We start from the raw sequence: 9,385 nt of genomic DNA on the forward strand, positions 1-9,385 counted from the left end.
ACTGAGAGTTTTAGAGGGGAGTGTGGTGGGGGGGATCGGTTAGCCCAGTGATGGGTATTAAGGAGGGCATGTATTGAATGGAGCACTGGATGTTATATGCAGATAATGAATCATGGAACACTACATCAAAACTAATGATGTAATGTATGGTGATTAACATAACATAATAAAAAAAAGAGAAAAAAACTAATGATGTGATGTATGGTGGCTAACATAACATAATAAAATGAAATTAAAAAAAAAATCAGTACTTAGGACTTCACAATATTAAAAATGTTTGCTCTCTAAAAAACACTGTTAGGAAAATAGAAAATAAAAGCCAGAGACTAGGAGAAAATCTTTGCAAAATGGGTATTAAAGAGGACACATATTGAATGGAGCACTGGGTGTTATACGCAAACAATGAATCATGGAACACTGCATCAAAAACTAATGATGTAATGGGCGCCTGGGTGGCTCAGTTGGTTAAGCGACTGCCTTCGGCTCAGGTCATGATCCTGGAGTCCCGGGATCGAGTCCCGCATCGGGCTCCCTGCTCAGCAGGGAGTCTGCTTCTCCCTCTCCCGCTCCCCCTCTTGTGCTCTTTCTCTCTCTCACTCTCTCTCTCAAATAAATAAATAAAATCTTAAAAAAAAAAAAACTAATGATGTAATGTATGGTAATTAACATAACATAATAAAATAAAATTTAAAATAAATAAATAAATAAATAAAATTTAAAAAGACCTGTATCTAGAGTATATATTTTTAAAACTCTTACAACTTAATAGACAAACACTCAATTTTTTTTAATGGGCCACAGATCTGAATAGGCATTTCACCACAAAAAAACCCTATGTATAGTAAATAAGCATGAAGAAATGTTCAGCATATTATTCTTAAGGAAAATGCAAATTAAAATGACAAGATACCACTACATACCTACTAGAATGGCTAAAATATAAGTAACTGACACACCAAGTATTGGTGAAGTTCTGAAGCAACTGGAACTCTCACACAGTTTCACCGTTTATTAAAATGTTAAACACGAGCCTACAATAGAGCCTACCAATTACACTTCTGGATACTAACCCAAAAGAAATAAAAGTTTATGTCTCTACAGTTATAAGTGAATCTTCATAATAGCTTCAAAAACAGTAATTAGAAATAACCCAGAAGTCCATGAACAGGTGAATGGTTAAATACGTTGTGGTATAACTACACAATGGAATACTAGTCAACAATTAAAAGGAATGAATTACCGATAAATGTGACAACATGGATGAATCTCAAAATAAATATGTCAAAATAAACAAGAGAGAGTTTATACTCTATGATTTTATTTACATAAAACTCTAGAAAATGCAACTTCATCTATAGTAAGAGAAGACAGGCCAGTGAACACTTGGGCTGAATGGGGGTTGGAGGGATGTGCTGGGAAAGTATACAAGAGGAGTTCAAAAAGAGCACAATGAGTAGGGCCACAAAGGGCCTAGGGGGGTAGTGCATACGCTCACTACCTAGATTGTGATCCTGGTTTCACATTTGTATGTCCATGTCAAAAATGATCAAATTGTACATTTTAAATATGTGCAGTTTATTATATGTCATATTGACGATGCCTCAGTAAAGCAGTTTTTTATAAGACTGAAATCAAAAGTTGGCAGAACTGAAATGTTGAAAAACAATTACTCAGTATTCTAGAGAGCAGAATTTTTCACTTTCTTTTAATTACAAAGGGGAAACTGTTTCAAGCATGCAAAAGTAACAAGGTGTTTTTGATATCCGATAATAAATACCATACTCGTTGCAATAAATAAATGTACCTCGTGTATATAAATTAATTCTAGACGTCATCCGTTATTCAGGACTTCTCAGCCTGGCCGAAAGGTGGCGGTGTTCAAAGGTATTTGAGTTTAGGTTTGCAGCGCCGGAGGGACAGGAAACCAGGTCTGGTCTCTCTGATTGGTACAATGTCCTGCACCGGTGAGACCCCACTGAGCTCAGGTAACCTGTGCTGGGGAAGCTCATTCGAGAACGCCGGCTTGGGCTGTCTTCTGAGGAACCAGAGGACGGAGACTCTCCTGCAAGTACTCATAGGGATGTTAGAGTTGCAGGCAGCCTGTAAGTATGGGGTTAGTCTAGGAGAGTCAGGAGATGCTGACAGCTCCCGGAGGGCAAGGACTGAGTCATCTTCTGTCCTGGGGTTGTCCATTTGAGAGCCAGATACATGCTGAAAAGATAGACAATATTCTGTGTGGACGTGATAATGTTGCTGTGAAGTGAAGAGGGGGGCGGAGAAAAAGCATCCCTATAATGAGCATGAAGATCTTATGTGGTCACCTGCGTTTTCTTTACATTGTCTTTCTGAACAGGGGTCAGTAACCAAGAACTGGAGCAGAGTCCACAGTTCCTGATCATCCAAGACGGAGAAGACGTCACCATAAACTGCAGTTCATCAAAGCCTATGTATGCCTTACACTAGTACTGGCAAAAGAATAGTGAAGGTCTAATCTCCTTGATGATATTACGGAAAAATGGGGAAGCAAAGAGTCATGAAGACATCACTGCCATGTTGGATGAGAAAAAGCAGCAAAGTTCCCTGCGTATCACAGCCTCCCAGTCCAGCCACTCGGGCACCTACCTCTGTGCAGCAGATGCGCTGTGATCTCCAGGCCTCTGCAGGCTGTCCCCAAACACGCCGCTGGGCCGCAGATGCTCTGCTGACACACGGCTCCTGGGCGGTGCTGGGACACTTGCCAAGATGAGAAGCTTGAGGAAGATGCAGTAGTCTCATTGCAAAAAAAAAACAAAAATGAAAACGAAAAACAGAACAAGAAGAAGACGGTTCTGGAGTGAGAGTAGGGGAAGCTCTACCTTTAGTCCCAAGTTTCAGTTGAAACTTTTTGTCTGGGTAATTACTACTTTCTAGTGGGTAGACTCTCAACCTGGATAAGGGTGGCATGAATTTCAGTGATTTTTGCAACCACTGTGCACAGATCTTGTGCCTTTATTGCCCCAAGGAAACTCTTTCCCTTCTGCTACTCACTGAGCTTGTTAATAGAAAGACATTCTGAGTCATTTAGTAGATTCCTTGTGGCATTTTAGGACTATACTATGAGTACTGGGTCAGCAATATTGTCTCACTGGGAGGAGTGAGGGGCAATACTTTTCCCCAAGTCTATATAGTAAGTATAGAAATAGACAAATGGGTGGATAGATGGATAAGAGAGGGGGGGATCTATTCCAGTCTCAGACTGCCCCTCACTTCTCCAACAGCATGGCTTCACCTGTTCGCACTGCCCACTGGCTGCAGCCCCACCCAGTTGGCCCCTTACCTCCGATGTAGCTTCAGAAAGAAACAAATTATATTCAGTCCCTGCGGCAGAGCTCATCTTGCAGAATTTTTTTTTCAGTTGTCTTGTCCACTGTCCTTGATAAAAGATGTGCACTTGGAGCCAGATGGAACATGCAAAAGATTTTGTCCTCAGTTCTTCCCCATTCCGGCACCTTTATTTGCCTTCCTCCTGTAGGCTGCTCCTGCTTCCCCATCCCCCCAACTCCTAATGGTACTCTGTAACCTTTTAATACCCTTTTGCCCACCCAAAGCCTAATGTTTCTAGTCACCGAACTACTTTCCAAAATCTCCTCCCACTTTATTGATCCCATATCCATTTCCCAGCTTACTCTCCAAAATGGAGTGGTTCGTAACCTAACTCACATCTCGATGCAACGTTCTAGATTAGCTCTCCTTGGATTGCTTCTGTTTGAAAAGGGAATGTTGGAGGAGATTCAAAGGAAGTCACCTCCACCAACTGGTGGGCTTTCACTTACGGTGACAGCTGGAGAGGAAGGATGTTTCATGGCAAATGCTGTTTCCCACGCCACTAAACCAGGGTGTAAGCCATCTGCCCATGTACAGGGCAGTTCCTGTGGGCAAGGGTGCAGGCACCACACTGCAAGCATTTGCTAAAAATACATTATTACTCAAATTTGTTTCGAAGAATAATACAACCCAGCAAAGAACAAGGACAGAGATTCTATTGCTTGACCCTACACATAATAATTTGTAACATCTGTTATCTAAGATAGACACCATCTCTGTACAATCATTGTGATAGGTGTGTGCGATACACAACATTGAAAGCACCACACCCACTTAGAGTTAATACAATAAAAGGCGTGGAATGGCAGATATGATCATCTGCATTTTACTTATGAGAAAACTGGGAGTGAGAAGCAATTCCCATCAAGGAATGCTTTGGAGAACTTGAATCCTGGGGAAGCACACTGGAGGCCACAGCCACTCCAGAGACACAGAGACCACTCGCTTATCACGTGGTGCATCCTCACCTTGCCCACTTCCTTTCATTCGTGCCACTGAACACATTTTCTCATGGTCACTGCCCACCGACCTGAAGCCAGGAAGCAGGTCGTGCTTTGCACTCATTTCTGCAAAATGCATATCAGAAAATGATGGAACTGGGTCACTCTGCTCCTGGCCCTACCAGAGAACTGAACTAGACCTTTGTTGAGTTTCAAATCTCTCCCCTGGGACAATGGATGCAGCCCTAGGGCTGTGTCAGTTTCCTGTACTTCAAAGTGGTGTCCCCTCATATTTACTTCATTTTGTTTTGTTGGGGTTCCTGATTGGTGTCTTCCTTCTTCTCCAACTTTAAATAGTAATAACCCATCCTTTTATGGCAGAATTATCTTTCTGCACAAGCTCACTAAAGCCATTTGCTACCCTTGATTTTCCGGCATAGTAATTCTAATTAGAAGATCATCTGAACAATTAAGTTAGAATACATAGCAATTGTATTTCTTAGGTTGCTGTAGTTTGTGCACTTAAGGCATATATGAGTCTACTGATTAAGCTCAGTGTTTTTTAAAATTTCCCTACAAATTCCTCCTAACAGCCAGGAAAGTGAGGCTGTATTCTTGCAGGCCTGTGAGATGTAGTCTCTTATATGTATGATATCTCTTTGAAATCTCAGGTTCTATCTTTAAAATTCATGTGTTGTGTTCTGTAATATGCTTTCATTTGTTTCAATACACACACACACACACACACACACAAAGCTTTAAATTCATGATCCAGAAATATATGCCGTGTTTATCCTGATGCTTACTGTCATCCTTCATACGCTACTACCTGGTCTATGCTCTGTTAGGGGACAGAAATAGACTGCCAGAATTCTCAAAAAAATAGGGACACTCTCAAGGCTGAGACAGCAGGTCTTCATGGAGACTGGAACAGCTGCTCAGCATCAGGGACACTGCAGCAGCAACCATGAGGATCACAAGGGGGCAGTAGATCTAGTGATAAACTTGACCTGTTATCTCTGTGCCTCCCACATGCCATAAAGAGAGTATCAGATTAATGAAAATTTGTTTTTATCTAAAAGGAAATGTCTTGGTTTTTTGTTTATTCTCTTTGCTTTTTTTTTTAATGTGTTACTTCAATAAAATGTTGCAGGGTCATTAAAAAAGAAAGAAGAGGCCCCTGGTTGGCTCAGTTGGTAGAGCATGTAACTCCTGATCTCAGGCTTGTGAGTTCAAGTTCCATGTTGGGTATAGAGCTTGCCAGGAAGGAAGGAAGGAAGGAAGGAAGGAAGGAAGGAAGGAAGGAAGGAAGGAAGGAAGGAAAGAAAGAAAGAAAGAAAGAAAGAAAGAAAGAAAGAAAGAAAGAAAGAAAGAAAGAAAGAAAGAAAGAAAGAAAGAAAGGAAGGAAGAGAAAGAAGAGAATGTCAGGTTATCAGTAGTTTTGCTTTAGGAAACATACTCGGTAGAAATACAGAAGAAGCAAGGTAAATATACACACAGAAGTTACTCTCTGGCAAACCTAGACCTAAAATTAGCATTGACCTTAGAAGAAGAAAAGGAAACTCAGGAAAACAGAAAAAGATCTCCCTGCTCTTCCAAGTCTGAGAAGACCAATAGGATAGAACATGATGGTCAGTACCTGGTAGAAGCTCATTTATGTAAATCAGGACAGAAGCTTCAAGGCATTCCTCAGGCACTCAGCCCAGATCCTAGGCATTTGAAACTCCAAGTTGCCGTCTGTTTTTTTCTTAAAGATGAAACTTCCCCTCTGAGATTTCCATTCTGTAAAAATAGGGTCTGCTATTATTCAGAGTTTTATCTGTTTCTTAAGCAACAGTAACCTTCTTCTTGCATTGTCTCTGTCAGGGTCCTTTTCTCTTTTTGTTTTTGTCTCTGCATTTCATGTTAAGGTAATCTTTTCAAATGCCTAGTGATCCTAGATGCTCATTCATACTTAGTGGGATATAAATCTGGTATTTGCACGAAGGGAGGATGGCCCTGGTTCCTCTGTTTTTAAGTGTTTGCCTCATCTCACTCTCAACTGAGCCTGGTATCCCAGACTCTTATACGCCTCTTTATTTAATATCTTCAGAAAAATAGAGTCCCCCCCCCCCCCATGAAAGCAGGTGGGAAGGAGTGGACACCTGACTTTTCCAGGTCAGGATGGGAGATCTGAGAGTATAACTGTACTTTATACTATTTTACTTTAGACCTGATACCTTCTGTTTAAAGTCCCCTTTCCCCACACTCCTCACTCTGATCTTCTGAGGTATCAAGAGTCCAAATTCTTGAGACTCTCAGAGCACCTGTATTTTTGTTGGCATTCCCCTCTGTGGGCCTCTAGGATTCAACTTGCTTCAGTCGGCTAAACCAGTTACCACTTGTCCATTCACTCGCAGTTCCCAAAACATCTTATGGCTGTCATCCCTTGCCTGTTCTTTATGTCCTTTGGGGTTCATAACTTTAAAAAGAAAAGTTTACTCTCATTTCAGTGGGTTCTGAGAAAGGCATAGAGGAAAAAATATGTCTTTGATTCACCATGCTTAATCCTAAATCTGTCTTAATCCTAAATCTGTCTTGTTCATGTCTTTATATTTCCCTAGCAGATGCGGGTACTCAATAAGGGTTCATCAAATGAATGGGGGAAATTGGACTTTTAAAAAAAATTTTATTATGTTATGTTAATCACCATACATTACATCATTAATAATAAATAAAGATTTTATTTATTTGATAGAGAGAGACACGGAGAGAGAGAGAACACAAGCAGGGGGAGTGGGAGTGGGAGAAGCAGGCTTCCAGCAGAGGAGGGAGCCCGATGCGGGGCTCGATCCCAGGACCCTGGGATCATGACCTGAGCCGAAGGCAGACGCTTAATGACTGAGCCACCCAGGTGCCCCTACATCATTAGTTTTTAATGTAGTGTTCCTTGATTCATTGTTTGCGTATAATACCCAGTGCTCCATTCAGTGTGTGGATTACTTTTACAACTCTCCAAGAGTGGCATGAAGGAAAGCAATCTAGTGACTAGTCATAAGGGGGCAGTGTCTCCATTCATAGTTCACTTCCTTTTTTTTTTTAAAGATTTTATTTATTTATTTGACAGAGAGATAGACAGAAGAGCACAAGCAGAGGGAATGGCAGAGGGAGAGGGAGAAGCAGGCTCTGCACTGAGCAGGGAACCCGATGCAGGACTCGATCTCAGGACCCTGAGATCGTGACCTGAGCCGAAGGCAGATGCTTAACCATCTGAGCCACCCATTCATAGTTCACTTTCAAGATTGTCTCAAAACTCAGAGAAACCTCCAGTTAGAGATCAGATTGGCTGATATACAGAACAGATATTTTCACATGACGAGAGTATTTATAGTGTTACTCTAAGCTCAGAGGAGTTTCCTGAAGCAAAAACCCTTTTAGAAAATAATTCTTTGAAGGATGTGTGATGACCATGCTCTTTGAAAGTTTATCAATATTCCTGTGGATGCAGCTGACATGTGAGTCTTGGGGCTTTCTGAGTTTCACACAGAGAATTCTAAAGGGATGGAAATTCTGTGAAGCCAAGAGGTGAGGTTTTATCCAGGTCCATGAAAAGAGAGACACAGGAGAAAAGCTAGAGAGGGAGGGAGGAAAGGAAAAAGCACAGCAGTAGGGCTGGGAGTTAGGGAAGAGTGTCCATCGTAGCTCCAACAAAGGTGATCTAAAATGATTTTGAATACCTTCTTTCTAAACAGGGGTGAGTGGCCAGCAGCTGAGTCAGAATCCTTAGTCTGTGTTCCTTCAGGAAGGAGAGGATGTCTCCATGAACTGCAATTCCTCGAGCATATTCAACACCTTTCTCTGGTTCAAGTAGGATCCCGGGGAAGGCCTTGCTCTCTTGATAGCCTTATATAAGGTTGACCAGAAATGGAAAACTGACAGCTCAGTTCGGTGGAACAAGAATGGACAGCTTCTTGACCATTTCAGGCTCTGAGACAAAACATTCAGGCACCTACTCTGCAGTGGGCAGCACAGTGCCCCCCGAGCACCTGCAGCCTGCACTCGGACGTGCAGCTGGAACCCCAGGCACTATGCTGCCTCCAGCAGCTGCTCCTCTTGGCATGAAATATGATTGTGCACACAACCTATGTACCCTGCTCTCCCATTACTGCAAACTCTCATGCATTCAAGGCTTTATCTTCCAAAGATTGTGCTCTCTGCTTAAAGAACACAATCCCCTTGGGCGCCTGGGTGGCTCAGTTGGTTAGGCGACTGCCTTCGGCTCAGGTCATGATCCTGGAGTCCCTGGATCGAGTCCCGCATCGGGCTCCCTGCTCGGCGGGGAGTCTGCTTCTCCCTCTCCCGCTCCTCCCTCTTGTGCTCTCTCTCTCTCTCTGACTCTCTCTCTCAAATAAATAAATAAAATCTTTAAAAAAAAAAAGAACACAATCCCCTTTTAATATATATTACTTACTTATTTTGTCAGTATATAAGGAGAAATGATCAGTACAAAAAGCAGAGTAGATTTAATATAGCTCTCTTTAAAAATGGATAGATATCAAAGGAATAGAATTGAGAGTTCAGGAATAAGCCCAGACATCCATGGGCAATTGATTTTCAACAAGGGTGCTAAGACCATTCAATGGGAACATGGTGCTGGGACCGCTGGATAGCTGCATGCAAAAGAATATACACATATTCAAATATTAACTCAAATGAATCAAAGACCTAAATGTAAGAGCTAAAACTATAAACTCTTAGAAGAAAATATAGGCAAAATTTCGGTGCTCTTGGACTATGCAACTGCTTCTTAGATATGATACCAAAAGCACAGCAACCAAATAAAAAAATAAATTGGACTTTATCGATACCAAGAACTTTTTCAAAGACCACAAAGTTTTCCACAAATGAAAGTGAAAAGACAACCCACAGAATGGAAGACTGTATTTGCCAGTCATATATCTGAAAAGAAGATAGTATTGAGAATATATAAAAAATAACTTACAACTCAAAAATAAAAAGACAAATACCAATTTAAAAATGGGCAAGGGAGGGGTGCCTGGGTGGCTCAGTCGTTAAGCGTCTGCCTTCGGCTCAGGTCATGG

The sequence above is a fragment of the Mirounga angustirostris genome, unplaced genomic scaffold (genome assembly GCF_029215605.1).
Source record: "Mirounga angustirostris isolate CCGP_5_RB_7025 unplaced genomic scaffold, mMirAng1.0.hap1 SCAF_9, whole genome shotgun sequence".
NCBI classification, from domain to species: Eukaryota; Metazoa; Chordata; class Mammalia; order Carnivora; family Phocidae; genus Mirounga; species Mirounga angustirostris.